The 16,251-nt window shown below is 32.3% G+C and overlaps 1 non-coding gene across 1 annotated transcript; it reads right to left on the minus strand.

Moving 5' to 3' along the window:
• Nucleotides 1-15,423: 15,423 nt before the first annotated feature.
• Nucleotides 15,424-15,495, minus strand: TRNAK-UUU. Its single transcript has one exon. It is a non-coding gene; the product is annotated as a tRNA-Lys (tRNA).
• Between the last annotated feature and the right edge of the window lie 756 nt (nt 15,496-16,251).

Here is a 16,251-nt window from a genome sequence, read left to right on the forward strand (position 1 = left end):
GAGTAAGGAAGGCTTCACCTCTAATGGGGTTGGATTGTAACAATCATACTCATAAGAGGGAAAGGGAAAGAAGAGTTATTTGGCTTCTAATCAAGAATGCATAAATACAAAAGTTAATTCATGAATGCAAAAGGGAAAGAAGAGTTATTTGGCTTCTAATCACGTTTCCATGATGAATTTAGCCTTTGAACAATCTTTGATCACTCTAGCATCATGAAGAATCCATACTCTACTCTAAACCCTCTCTCTAGGCCTCAAGAACTATAAATTTTGATATGGAGGCCGAAAAAAAATCCTAGGTTGAATAGGCAAGATTTTTTCAAAAAAGGAAAGTTGGACATTTCCATGATGCACAAAAAATGATGGAAGGTAGTTAGAGGCTTTTAATGGCGCACAAAAGATGATGGGCGACAGAAATTTGCATATAAACCTCTCATCAAAATGCGTGAGGATAGTGTTGCAGTGCCTTGCTCAATGTTGCCCCCCTTTTTTCCACATCCTCATGTTTTCTTCCATGTTTTTTTCCACTATTTTTTATGCTTGGCTTATGGTTGACTTCATTGGGCTTATTTAGGTCCTTTTTTTTTTTTTTACTCATTTTGACATTTAATCTCTATCCGAAACGTAACCCTAAAAACACTAGAAAACATCATCAAATCTAACAAGAATTATGTTAAAACTATCCTAAATCAAGGGCAAATAACACACATTTTAGGCGTGTTTCAAGTACCAAGCAAACTAGTAGCTAAAACACCTTATGAATTGTGGCATCTCCACATCTAGGGTTGTCTAGCTGAGGCTAGGCCATACAAGAACTATTAGTTGCTATTTTGTTAGGTATCTTAAGCGCTCTCGGGGTTTCAAGATTTATGATCCCACTTCTAGATCATTGTTTGAGATAGAAAATGCCAGATTCTTTGAGGATATTGAGTTTAGAGGGGAAGATAACACAAGGAAAGTTGTATTTAAAGAGAAATTAGTTTGTTTTCCTAATGTGGCTATAAATGATGTTCGGGTTCTAATTCCTTACTTCATTATTGAACCAATTATAGAACAAGATAACATTGTAGTCCCCATTATTGAACCTGAAGTTTAAACTCAACAATCTCAAGAAATGCCACTAAGAAGATCCATTAAAGAGAAACGAAGTGTAATTCTAAATTATTATATTGTGCTTCTTCAAGAATATCAGGATGATATAGGTGTAATGAAAGATGGCCCGATCAACTTCCAACAAGCACTACAAAGTTCTAACTCTCAAAAGTGGATAAATGCTATGGAAAAGGAAATAAATCCATGAAAGACAATGACATTTGAAAACTTGTCGAATTGCCATCAAGAGTGAAACCCATAGGTTGTAAATGGATATTTAAAACCAAAAGGGATTCACAAGGCAATATTTAAAATTATAAAGCTTGTCCTATTGCAAAGGGTTTTACTCAAAACTAAGGCATTGATTATAAAGAAACTTTCTCTCTGGTATCATTGAAAGACTCTTTTAGGAAAATCATGGCAGTTAGCCCACTTTGATTTAGCGTTACATCAAATGGATGTAAAAACTATGTTTCTCAATGGAAACATTGATGAGATGATTTATATGATGCAACCAAAATTTGGTGTCTGGTAATTTGATAACTTGTAGAAATACAAGTTATTGTTCTTTCAAAGCTGGAATAATTAGGATTAATATGATGTAAACGCATTCACAATAAAGTAAAAACCAATGGAAATGAATATATGTGATAAACTCATGAATAGTATCCTTTAAGTAGAAATTGCATCACTAACACATTTTAATGCATGAATCAGGAGAATTTACTAAGTGTTGCAGACAAAGCCAACACAAGGAGCATATGTCTAACTTATCCAACGCATGGTAGATACATTTGGCTCGTGTAATTAACGTAAAATCACAACTTGCAAGCATGGACAATTGACAGGTAGCATCTGAACGAAGCAGAATGCATGCGGCTAACTCGTATGGAGTTTAATGTAGTCACATCACCAAGTGACTGAGTTGATTGCCTATATAAGGAGAAGCTGCCTACAAAAGAGTTAGTGAGTTAGTTAGAGAGTTAGACACTTAAACACTTAGAAAATTTGTAGATTCTTCATCTCTGTCAATTGCAAGAAAAAATAGGAGGAACGATTACCGTTTCCCACCGTTGGTAACGAAGTGCTGCTGAAAAAAAGCTCAAGAGAGAGATCTTCTTCATCCCTTCTATGTTGTTGTCAACAGCATGCACAAAAACGAGTCAAAGGGAACAAAAGATTGTACCCTACGACTTAACTCTTTTCCTTTACTTAGCATTTTCATTCATCTTCTTACTTGATTGAACTGAGATTCTATGTAACGAAACATACTTCTTCAATTCAATCTCCATTTCAACCATTTCCACATTCCCATCTGTTGAATTACAAAGTTTTTTGTGTGTGTGAAGTTTACTTACTTAATATTTGCATAAAGGATATTGGTTGAATCCACCTGATCAGTCGATTGAAGTAAAAGCACTTAGTTACTCGAGAGAGTAAGTATATGGAACTCATCATGTCACTTGTCTGTTCATTTTGACTAACGCATGCATCTTAGAGATAAGATAAATGTGGCAGTTACATCAAGAGATGTTAAGCACAAACTAGAGAACAGATTCTAATTGCATTGCACACATACACTTAGATTCTACCAAGCATCTTTACGAGCAACACTTCATTTTACTGTGCTTACATAGGCTCGTTTTTATAACTAAGGAATCAACGCATACCCTCGAACGCATGACCCATTCATCCATGTACCTTCTTCCTCTTTATATGAACTTCTACTTTCTCTTATATGAGTGTTAAATAGTTTAGTGTACATATCCGACAGATACCGTTAATTGGTAAACCACTGCAAACAGATTAGTAAACCATCTTGCGTTAGTCTACACTAGATTCCCTGCGTTCAACCCTGGGCTTACCAGGATACTTAAGTTAGATTTATACTTATGTCTAACATAAGAAAACTTGTATGCAACTGGCAAAGCGTGCTTGAATATTGATTTATCATCTATCCGACGCATACCATCATCTTCATGCTAAGAAATAGATCATTCAATTTTCCACAATCATTCTCAAATATCAATCATCTTCAGAAGGGAAAACGGCCAACGTAATTCAAAGTCTATAGTGTGCAAATTGAAAAAATCCATCCACGGTCTCAAGCAAGCCTCTTGTCAATGGTATCACAAATTCCATGAAGTAATTACCTCATTTGGTTTTAAGGTGAATATAGTGGAAAATTGTGTATATCACGAGTTTAGTGGGTGTAAATAAATTTTTCTAGTATTGTATGTCGATGGCATACTCATAACAAGTAATGATTGGGCTTATTGCATGACATTAAGAGGTTTCTCAAAAAGAATTTTGAGATGAAAGATCTTGTTGATACTTCTTTTGTATTAGGAATTGAAATACTACGTGATTTTCTCAAAGTATTTTGAGATTGCCACAAAAGAACTATATTGAAAAGATTTTGAGTAGATTTGGCATGAAAGATTATGCACTAGGAGATATCTCTATCGGTAAAGGTAATGAATTTCATTTAGGTCAATGCCCCAAGACCGTACTCGAGACAAAGGAGATGCAGAAGGTTGCCTATGCTTCACCTGTTGGAAGTCTATTATATGCGTCCAGATATTGTGTTCATAGTTAGAGCATCAGGAAGATATTGAGTAACCCAGGGATGGATCATTGGAAAACAGACAAATAGGTTATGAGGTATTTGAAGATAACAAAAGATTATATGCTCACTTATTGGAGATCAGAAGTTTTGGAGATCATTAGGTTTCTGATTCCGATTATGTCGGATTCCAAGACATTTTGCGATCCTCTTCAGGCTATATCTTCATGTTGGCTTCAGAATTTGTATCCTGAAAAAGTGTTAAACAAACACTAATGGTTTCTTCTACCATGGATGCTAAGTTTATAGCATGTTATGAGGCGTCTAATTATGGAATATGGTTGTGAAATTTTTTTAGTAGATTACGAATAGTGATTAGCATAGAAAGACCACTAAAATTATTTTGTGAGAATAAGTTGGTAATGATGTATTCCAATAACAATAAAAGCAATATAAAGTCAAAGCATTTAGACGTCAAGTTTCTAGTTGTGAAACAAAGATTCAGAATGACCAAATTTTGATAGAACATATTGGAATAATCTCTATGGCGGCAGATTCATTGACTAAAGGTTTACCATCTAAAGTTTTTCATGAGCACATTACTCACATGGGTGTTAGTCACTTTTCTGACCCATGGTTTAGTAGGAGTTTTTTATTAAGGATGTTCTTTGACCTTATTTATTCATTTTCTATATAGAATAAAGTTGATGATTTATGTTTATAATCTAAAGTTGTTTATCATGCATGCAGATTTTGTAATTGTATTTAAAGAATGATCTCATCATGGAATTTGGGACAATTGAAAACAGGCGTGATATAAATCACTTTGCATATAATTGTCATGTTATCCATCCATACTTGATCTATGTCATTGAATGTAAGGGTACAGGTGATCAAGAAAGGTTTAGTTATCAGGGTAGTGACAAAAGCTGTCTTGATTCCATGCTGATACAGGAGATTGACCAGATTGAACTAAAGGGAAATTTTATTATTTAAATAATATTCCATGCTTAAGGTTTATGTGATTTAATTACATCAAGTATAAAAACGTAGTCCAAGTGGGAGATTGTTAGACGCGTTTTATTTTAACATGTATAATTAAAGTATGGGCTATTGAAACACACCTAAAATGTGTGTTATTTGCCATTGATTTATGATAGTTTTTACATTATTCTTTTTAGATTTGATAGTGCTTGCTAGTATTTTCAGGGTTATGTTTGGGATAGAGATTACATGTCAAAATGATTAAAAAAAAAAACTAAATAAGCCCAATGAGGTCAAACTCGAGACAGGCATCGAAAAAAGGGAAGAAAAGATGGAAGAAAACATAAAGATGTAAAAAGTAGGGCAACAACGAGCATAGTGTCACAGCACTATTAGGTTAAACATTTTCTATCATCAATAAAGATGTTATTGATATTTATTCAATAATACTGTTGTTGAATATGTAAATTGAACTTGTTAAGACTAAATCCAATAAACTAATATTCATGGCTATTATATGAATTCTTGAACTTTATGTGGCGACATAAAAATGGATCAAGTTAGAGTAAATAGCCGGTTTATAGTATATGGATAAGGTTGGGTGCCTTATTCTGGTAATAATATCGGATGCGGCCCACTCTGTAGTTCAATTTGTTGTAAAGTGCTACAAATGAAGTGATCCAGATTCGTTCATGTAGCGACATAAGGAGTGAAGGCGTCCTATGTAATGAGTTTACATAAGATCGGACCAAGAAATAAGTCACTCTTACTTTATAACATTGTTTACTGTTTAAGACTAACTATTTCAAATCGATGGCCTAGGTAACTCGACCTCAATCCTGAGCTAACTATAAACTTCTGTTAATTCGAGATTATTCTTAAATTTGTAAAGGTGAGGGTTGGCTCAATAGCATCGGCTCAATAAGCCCCCCATTTCAGGGGTAAGACTAGGTAGATAGTTGGGGACATAGGGTGCAAGACGAAATTCGCACCTATCCGATTTAAGGATAGTGAAAATATTGTTCTTTTAAGTACTAAATCCAGGTCTTGAACAAGGGCCCCTACCCTCACACTGGCTCGAAAGGGACTCGATTTAGTGATTGAATTGCAAACCATTGTTCATTAGAGGATTAGCGGGACTTAAGGAGCAAGATGTAATTTCGGGGGTAAAACAGCATTTGACCCAGTCGATATTGCGAACAATCTATGAAAGGTCAACTCACTGATTATGGTTAAATCAAGTGGACAGAAATATATCTACAGTGAGGAGAGTGCAACTATCGAACTATAGTGGTGTGTCTCGGTAGTTAACGAATATTGATTAATTTAGTTTAAAAGAGCTTAGTCAATTAACCTCAAATCATTGGAGCTCGTGATCTGTAGGTCCATAAGGTCTCTCTACTAGCTCGTAAATCTTGACACCTTGGATTAATATATTGATTGAATTTAAAGTGTTCAGATTCAATTTGGGAATTCAATTTAAAGTGTACAAATTTCAAATCAGGATTTGAATTTAAATTGTTCAATTTCAATTTAAGGTTTGGATAATTATGTTAATTAACGTTTAATTTTGTTGAAATTAAACTTAATTAGAGAGTTTAAAATATTTAAATATTGATTTAAATATTAATTACATGAATAGGATTCATGTATGAATTAGGTGTTTAATTAATTTAATATTTGTTATTAAATTATTATTTAATTAATTAATTAAATTTGTTTAATTAATTTAAATAAATCAATTTCAAATTAAGAAAATAAATTTTGAAATTGAATTTTGTTTAATTTAATTAAATTGAAATTTTTTAATTTAATTAAATTAAAATGGTTCTTAATTGAGTTTTAAGAAAAATCAATTAAAATTGGAAATTGGTTTGAGTTAGTGGAAAAATCCACATTTTGAGCAATTGAAGTGGATTATTTCTAAATCCAACACCTAGCCCATTAGCAAAAGGCTAATTGAAATGTCAATCAGCATTATGACTTAGTGCTTGCATGTATTAGATACATAAATACTTCTATTTTGAAATTGAAGAAGCACTTGAATTTCAGAAATTCTAGTTTTCTCTCCAAAACCCTCTTGCTTCCCTCATCTAATTGATCTCAATTTGAGTTCCACCACTCAAATCCAGGTTGGAGAATAGTAGAGAAGATATGTTGATGGTCCATTCTTGATTTGAAGTTCAAATTCATGGAAAGTAGCTTGGATTTAGTGGATTTCTTCAAAGGTATAAGTTCTTGAAACCCTCTTTTATAAAATTTTGATTTAGCATGCTTTTGAAATTCAAATTAAGTTTAATTAGAGTGCTTATTGATTCTGATTACTTCCACTGTATGTATGTACATTCCATCAGGCACTACCTTCGGTGCATTTTTTCAATAAGTTTATGAGCAGATTTCTGCCGTCTTGTCATATTTTGTGCTGCTTTTGACTATCATTCGTCATTATTTGTGTGTCATGAAAAGGTCCAATTTCCTTTCTAGAAAAAATTTGCACTTTTGAAAATATTGCCTATTTAACCTAGTGTTTTTGGCAAACCTCCACATCAAAATTTGGAGTTTTTGAGGCCTAAAGAGAGTGTGTAGATCAGAGTATGGATTCTTCATGATGCTGGAGTGATAGAAAATCATTCGGAAGTCGTTTGAAGGCCAAATTCATCACTAGAACGCGATTGAAAGCCGAAAAGCTCTTTTTCCCTTTTTTTTCTTGAATTAATTTCTGTATTTTGGTATTCTTAATGTGATTTTGTCTATGGAAACCATGTTAGGCTAAATTTCTCATAGTGTTAGAGGTAGACGAATTCCTAGGTTAATTGTTGAACACTTTGCTTCTTGAGTGATGGTTTATATTTACTCTTTCTAGCATGACCATTTTTAATTTTTTTTCAATGTTTGAATGATTCCATGATTTAAATCTTGCTTTAGCGAGTAGGCTTTAGATTAGATCATGCATGTTAGACTATCATTTGGCACACAGGAAGTAGTCAATAACGATAGAGCTTGTTGATGAAGAGACTTAATGTCAAGCTTCTTAATTCGGTTTCAAGAAATTAGTTATCGTTCATGTTTGCATGAGAAAATATTGCTTCCAGAAGATTCAATTCGAATTAAAGACTTGTAGATCTAGGTGTTGTGTTAATTACTTCAAGAATCAAGCAATTTTGTTTAATGATGCCTTTGATGAAATCTATTTTCCTAAAACATTTCTAGTTTGATAATCTTCATATTTGATCACTTATTTCTTTCTTACATAGTTTAATTTGTTTTCCATTGAAGTCCATCTCCTAAATAAAATTGGAATAATCTCTGAATTTCTAAAAGATTAATCAATCTGATGCATTGATGATGATACTCAATCTTTTATTCGTTTTCACTATATTATTACTCGACATGTACGCTTGCGCTTGTGTCAAGTTTTTGGCACCGTTGCTAGGGAACTGACTTTTAATTTTCTTTTAATATATAAGAGATTCAACTAATCTTAATTTAAGGTGTACATTAGTTTAATTTTTTTTTATTTCTTCTTGATTTGTGTTTGATTTTTGTTTAATTTTTTTAATTTTCTTGTTTTTTGTTTTTAGGCTTTCCTTGGTTGATGGATTGTGGTGTTTGCATATCATATCTTATTATATTTTTTTAGTGGGCTTATGAGGGTTTTCAACCTAACTTAGGTCCAACATTACCACGACTACCACCCTTCAATCCTAATCCTTACTCATTGAGTTATCCCTCCTATAAGTATGATTGTTACAATCTAACCCCATTAAAGGCAAACCCTTCCTTAGTCAAGATGATGCAAGACTACATCTTAGATTGGGAGAGAAGTGTGAAGGTTATGAGTGAGCTACAAGGGAATTTAGACAACTTAATTGTAAAGAACATAGAAGCTCAAGCGGAAGCCCTAGTGGTAAAGAATGAGGTTACCCTAAACCGTGTGAGTAGTCAACCTATTCTGATCAATTAGAGCCCTAAGTGAGGACAATCCTTCCAATCCCACCAAGGCAGTGAGCTTTAGGGTGGTGTATTGTGAGAATGAGAATGAATTAGAGGGTGGTGAGGCATTTGAAGATGAGTTTCGTGAGATTTAGAGATAAATTGTGCTTTACTTTTTTAAGGATGGCCAAGAGATTAAGGTAAAGGATGAAAAACCTTATTTTCCATCTCTAGAGAGTCCTCTCATTATTGAACCTTCTCTCCGGTTTGAAACTTGTCAAGTAGAGTCAACCAAGGAATTGGTTTGTGAGAATGAGGAAGAATTTTTGCTTAATGTTGAGGAAGATATTCAGGAGATAAAGTTTGAGGTTGAACAGACAAATTCTTTAATCCCTAGAAAATCCTCCTATATTTGTTTATTCTTTCCTTACATATCATGAGCCTTGTCAATATTTTTCTAATTTTGAGTCTTCTTCTTTTCATTTTCTATATATGAAACATAACAAAAATATTTCTTTACTATCAGGTGCTCATGAGAAAAAGGAAAGCCTACTTAACTTAGTAGGTTACATTGATTCAAGCAAGAAGGGCCCTGAAAAATGGGAGAATTTTTATGTACCTTGATAAAGAATCCCCCTTGTCGTCTAACTTGAGACATTAAACCTAGCGCTTCTTGGAAGGCAACCCAAGATTTTTTTTATTTATTTCTTTATGTTGTTTTAATTATTTCTTTTATTTTTAGTTTTTTTTTAGGTTGGCTTCCATGATAGTTCTAATATGTTATGATAGTTCTAATATGTTTCTAGTCTCACGTATAGGAGCTCTTGAGCAACACATAGTACTATTCCGTCAACCTATTGTGGTGGACTCCCCCACACTCCCAAGCTTGTATCACTTACTTTGAGTGACTGTTCTATTCTTTTTAATGCATTAGGGACAATGCATCATTCTAAGTTTGGGGTGGGAGGTGTACTGCGTATTTTTTTTTTGTTTGAGTTGTTTTTATCCTACTATGCATGTTAAATTAGGAAATTATCGATGTTATGCATGTTAATTTAATGATATGAAATTTTGAGTAATCTTTCTTTCTTTCTTTCTTTTTCTTTTTTAGCAGATATGATGTTGAGAAAGTATATATGTATGCTTTTGATGATGATTGCCAATGATGTACTTGGAATATGTATGTTAGATTATATAATGTGAAAATAAGATAGCATACTCTTGAGTTATGATCTAATCAAGTCCCTCTTGGAGTCTCCCATATTTTGAGCACGTAGTTACTTTATTGTAGTACCTTTAACTGAATGATGAGTTATTTTGAGTCAATTTGTTTATCACCTTGAAAAGCCTCACCAGTTAGAGAGTTGTCTTGCATGATAGTTCGTGATATTATAAAAGATTATATTTGCCTAATGAAAAAAAAATGTGCACAAAAAATTGAGTGGAATAACAAAATATCATTAAAAGAAAGAGTTGAAGAAAAATATAAACTTGTATTGTGTATGCATGGGTAAGGGTAAGAAGAGCTGCTTTTGTTATTACCAGTTAAGAGGTCTGAGAATTGACTAGATACGAGTCCCTATAGTGAATGCGTGAAAGCTAGTGCCCTTAGGTAAAAGAATACAAGTTTAAGGATCCCTTTATTGAGTTATTTAAGGTACCTTAGTTGATATATTGCCTTCTTGAATGTTCTGATGCTTGATGATTGGTGCATGATACTAAAGTAGGGGGAAAACTTATGAAACTCTATTAATTCTAAAGTCAGTTTCTGAATTTTGAATTGAATGTGATTTGCAATACACACATGAGGGATGAAAAGATTTGACCTTAAAATTTTAACAAAAGATGTGCTTGAATATTTCTACTTATGGATCTACCATGTTATTCTTACTATTGAGGCATGAATCAATTGCATGTATATTGAGAATCTTTTCTTTGGTTTTATTCTATTTTTTACTCAAGACTAGCAAAATTCTAAGTTTGGGATGGTGAAATGCACCTAAAATATGTGTTATTTGCCCATGATTTATGATAGTTTTTACGTGATTCTTTTTAGATTTGATGGTGTTTGTAAGTGTTTTCAGGGTTATGTTTGGGATAGAGATTAAATGTAAAAATGAGTAGAAAAAAGGACTTAAATAAACCCAATGAACTCAAAAGCCAAGCATCGAAAGAAGAGAAGAAAAGATGGAGGAAAAACATAAAGATGTGGAAAAAGAGGGCAGCACCGAGCATAGCACCACGGCGCTATCCTCAGCGCATTTTCTGAGTTTTTTGTGTTCGTCATATTTGCGCGTCATTAAAAGTCTCTGACTATCGTCTATCATTGTTTGTATGTCATGGAAAGGTCCGCCTATCCTTTTTGGAAAAAATGTGCACTTTTGGAAAATCTTGCCTATTTAACCAAGGTTTTTGGCCAATCTCCACATCGAAATTTGGAATTTTTTAGGTCTAAAGAGAGGGTTTAGACCAGAGTATGGATTCTTCATGATGCTGGAGTGATCAAGGCCAAATTCATCACTGAAACGCGATTGGAAGTCAGATAACTTTTTTCCTTTTGTTTTCTTGAATTAATTTATGTATTTTGGTATTCTTGATATGATTCTGTTTATGGAATTCATGTTAGGCTAAATTTCTCATAGTTTTAGGGGTAGATGGATTCCTAGATTAATTGTTGAACACTTTGCTTCTTGAGTGATGATTTGTATTTACGCTTTCTAGCATGACCATTTTAATGTTATTTAATATTTGATCAATGTTTGAATGAACCTATGATTTAAATCTTATTTTGGCGAGTAGGCTTTAGATTAGGTTATGCATGTTAGACTATCGTTTGACACACAAGTAGTCAGATAATGATAAATATTGTTGATGAAGAGTCTTACTGTCGAGCTTCTTAATTTAGTTTCAAGAAATTATTTATCATTTATGTTTGCATGAGAAAAGATTGCTTTCAAAAGATTCCATTCGGATTAAAGACTTATAGATCTAGGTGTTGTGTTAATTATTTCAAGAATCAAGCAAGTGTGTTTAATGATGCCTTTGATGAAATCTATTTTCCTAAAACGTTTCTAGTTTGATAATCTTCATATCTGATCACTTTTATTGCTTTCTTAGATTAGTTTAATTTGTTTTCCATCAAAGTTAGTCCCTTAAATAAAATTGGAACAATCTTTGAATTGCTAAAAGATTAATAAATTTGGTTCCCTGAGGACGATACTCGGCCTCTTATGTCGTTTTAACTATATTATTACTCGATGTGTGTGCTTGCGCTCGTATCAGCTATGTATGTGGGTTAGTATTTCATCACATTGGATTATTTTATTAGTTTGAGCTCTATTATGTGATCTATGTAATTAACGCTCTAGATTCCTAATTGAGTGTGAATTTAATGGGTAGAAGCTCATTCCTAGTTAATTAGAATTTAATGGAAAGCCTAATTGACTAGTATATAAAGAGATCTTAGGACTATGGTTCTCAATATACCAAAACAATATGCATTCAGTCTTTCTTGAATCAGAGAGATCCCACTAAGAGCATTTAGAGTTTTGGTTCAGGAAGACAATAGTCTCTTAAAGCTATTATCATCTTAAAGCTATCATCAATCTCAATCAAATTCCGTATATTATTTATTCATGACAATTTAGCATGAATAATTCTAAGGCTAATCTATTCAATATAGATTATAAGGTATTTTTCCTAACAGTGGTACCTAAACGAAAGTTACAAAATAACAATAATAATAATCAATTGCAGTTGAGATTGAACAATTATTTCTCAACTTCCTTCTTTATAATGCAGAAAACAAAGAAAGAATTGTAAACAATTGAAGGAAAATTAAAATTGTAATACCTGGAGGAAGAAATTAGGGTAAGGTGGTTGGGAATTGAGAAGAAAGAAGAGCCTGAAAGTGTCATAATTTCCCACAGCTTTCTTGAGCTTCAAAGTTTTTTTCTTCAGAGTAGAATTACAATTGAGCTGATGAAGAAATTTTAAAGGAAGAAGTTCAAGAAAGCTGTGGAAAAACATGGCCAGGCCAGTTTCTTTACCAAGAAATTTACCACACATCATTTCAAGAGCTAGCAGCTGAAATTTTCAGATCTTGACTAACTTTTTTTTTTTAAAAAAATGAAATGACTACGCTATCACTGGACACTGGCTGCAAACTTTCTAAAGGACCACTCTACCATATATAACCCTCTCCCCCATCAACTTTTTTTTTTTTCCTATATATATATATTTGGGGCTGAACGAGAGTCCAACATGAGATGATATATCCTCATATCCTATTTGAAAGCCCATTATCCTATCTCACTAATTTTAATTATTTGTGGGCCCATGTTCGGAATGTGTTTCGTATCTCGTCGTCATTTTACTTCAGTGTATCGTATATCATCTCAGTGCTTGAACGTACTCGATCATACTCGATCAGAACTCTCCAAGCATCAGAACTCTCTAGACATTAGAATTCCTCACATCCTATATTATCTTAGCGTCCCAAACAATCCCTTTACTTTCCCTTGTGAGTGCGCAGTAGGTATAATTTTAAACCCGAAATAAAAAAGGAAAAAAAAAAAATTAAGGTGATAATGAAGCTATTTACGATGTGCTATCCAATTATAAGGATTAACTTCTAATTTCCTCTAAACTATAGCGATTAGATTTGTAATTTAACTTTTTTAATTTTAATAATCAAGAAAATATTTAAAAGAGTAATTATTTTAAAAGATAAAACTGTTAGAAAATATTTTTAAGTATAATAAAATGTCATTGTCTATTGATTGGTAGAGTTATTGTCAAATGATATGCGGTTATATGTTAGGATGTAGAAATTTGTGGGCCCATAAAAGTGGGTATTGTTGGGCCTGGGGGCTCACTTCTTTCTCTCTCCAAGTGGGCCATAGCCCACTAGCAATTTCACGCAATTTTATTAAAAAAAGAAAAAATGAGAGGGAGAGGGCAGAAAAAGAAAACAAAAAATAATAATGAAATTTCGATTTCAGAGTCCTGGCTGACACGTCCACATCATCACCACCAGTTGGGTATGAGTTAAGAGAGAGTTGATATTTGATTTACAATGGAGGGCTTTCTTTAAATTTTGCAACGTCCCATCCACGTTTGTACCTCCTTTAGTTTATTTTAGGATCTCAATACTCTACATTTTTTTTATAAAAAAAAACCGTATTAAAAAGAATTATATTGTAATTGACAAATATTATTTTCTCTGCTTTCATTCCAAATTAGTTTTCAAATTTTAAAATAAAAATGTTAATAAATAAAAAATAAGTTTTAAAAATTAACAATAACAACTAAATTCATTATTTTCATTTTTTTAAAAATAAAAATCACTTTTGAAATAATTTAAGTCTATTTATAGTTTGAATCTCCCACTTTCTAATATATTAAAAGAAAATTATTTTCAAATTTATATTTTGACCCTTATCTTTGTTACTTCTCAAATTCTTTCATGTAATTTTACTTTTAAAAAATAGAAACATTTGTATTTTAGTCATATAAATAATAAAAATTTTACTTAACAAAAAGGGAGATATTTTAAATTTCAGTCCTTTATGGAAAAAAAATAGACAAGAACAAATTTTTTTTTTTAGTTTGAAGTTCTAATTGATAAAATTAAATTTTAGAGATATAAATTGATTTTAGTTATATATAATAATGTTATGGGTTGTTTTCTATATATGTACATGAAAGAAAGGGCTAGTTGTAAAATAAGCAAAATAAGCTATTAATATTAGACTTGTAATCCAAACCTTTTAATTATGTAAAAATAACAAAAAAACATACTCAACCCACGATTTAAAATAGAAAATATAAACAAAATGTATTGATACACCTGTTATACTTGATACACACTTGATACATCTTATACACTTACACTAGATACCTCTTGATACGCTATTGATGTACACTTGATGCACTTGATGCCCTTTGATACACATGCCCCTTGATACACTTAGAATTAAAAAAAAATGAACTTATTCGTCTTAAAAAAAAAAAACCGACCCCCTCCCATCATCTCTTTTCAAACAACCAGCACTACTCCACATCAACTATCGTCACTCACCGCTCGACCTCTGTCAACTGCTACACGTCCGATCATCGATCGACGATTGTCGATCGTCGTATTTCTATTTCTTCTCCTAACATCTGTCTTTCACCAATTTCACACTATTTGTCACAGATCACAGCTCCATCTTCCCAATACTTACCTCCATCAACCACTGCACGTCTGGTCACCATGTCAGTCGCCATTTCTCTCTTTCTATCTTTCTCTCTCTTAATTAACTGTTTGGAGCAAATATGTAATAAAAATAATTATAAATTTAGATATGATGTTTTTACCATATTTGTAAAATATCAAATATAGTTGATATACCTACAAAAAAAAAAATATATTCAAATTATCATTCACTATCATTTCTGAAAAAGAAAATTGCATTAAACCCATCATGTTAAATAAAAGTCATTGCGTTAACTTTCTTAATTACATAAAGTAATATTTTTTAAATAAATTTGATAAATGACATGATAAGTTAAAAATTAAATTATAAATTCGTATTCTATTAAAATATTAGAATTTAGTTTTTGTGGTATGATGAAACTCCCGCCCCACTTTTTAGCGCACAAATACAAATTTATAACATTTGATGATTTAGGCACAGCTTAATGAAATCATTGATAATTTATTACAAATATTTATGAAAAACTATGTAAAAGTATTCTTCTTTTCTTCCTTTTTTTTTTTTTTTTTTTTTTTGGTGGAAGTAAACAATTTTGCATTTTGTTCTTTTATATTTATTATTTTTTAGTTAAAAAATAAAATGTATGGGCGCCGTCTGTGGGGATCGAACCCACGACCACGTGGTTAAAAGCCACGCGCTCTACCACTGAGCTAAGACGGCTCACGTTCATAGACAACACTTCTTTTATATATATTTATTTATATTAACGTGCTCTAGATCTTATACCATGAAAATAGGTTAATTACATGGTCTATTAATATCTATTTAATATAACATTAGCGAGTAGGGCAAAAAATCCCTCCAAGATCCTCCGTAGAGAGCTTCTTCTAGGTAGCAGTGCAATCCTAGTATTCTACCCATATCTTTGGCATGTAAAACAGTCATATGATGGATTTGAATTCTATGACATTAGGTTGAAAAAAAGTGAAATTTTTTGAAGAGGAGAACATCTTGAATAAAAATTTGGCGAAAACACGTCCCAGAAAATAAGTGAAAAATTAGACTTCTACTTTATTGGTAAGGTTCTCTCAGAAAGATCAATTGTAATCATCATAATAAAGAGCACCATGAAGAATGCTTCAAGAACAAAAATGGGATTTACAGTGGAAAATCTGGGTAAAAATTACTTTCTTTTTAAATTTCAATCTTCAAAAAACAGATTGGGTTTTCAAATCAGGCCCCTGGATCTTTGATAAGCACTTATTAGTTTTGGAAATTCCCAAGATCGATCACGGCATCTCTGATTACGAATTTCAATTTGTAACCTTCTGAGTGAGAATTTTGGAACTTTCACTGGGCTTCTAAAATAGCTTGATGGCTGTAAAATTGGGAAACATGATTGAAGAATTTATTGAAGTAAAATTTGACCGAGAAAACTTGTGCTAGGGTGAAAACACGAGAATCTGGATTCTTATT

Source organism: Benincasa hispida, chromosome 2 (genome assembly GCF_009727055.1).
Source record: "Benincasa hispida cultivar B227 chromosome 2, ASM972705v1, whole genome shotgun sequence".
NCBI classification, from domain to species: domain Eukaryota; kingdom Viridiplantae; phylum Streptophyta; class Magnoliopsida; order Cucurbitales; family Cucurbitaceae; genus Benincasa; species Benincasa hispida.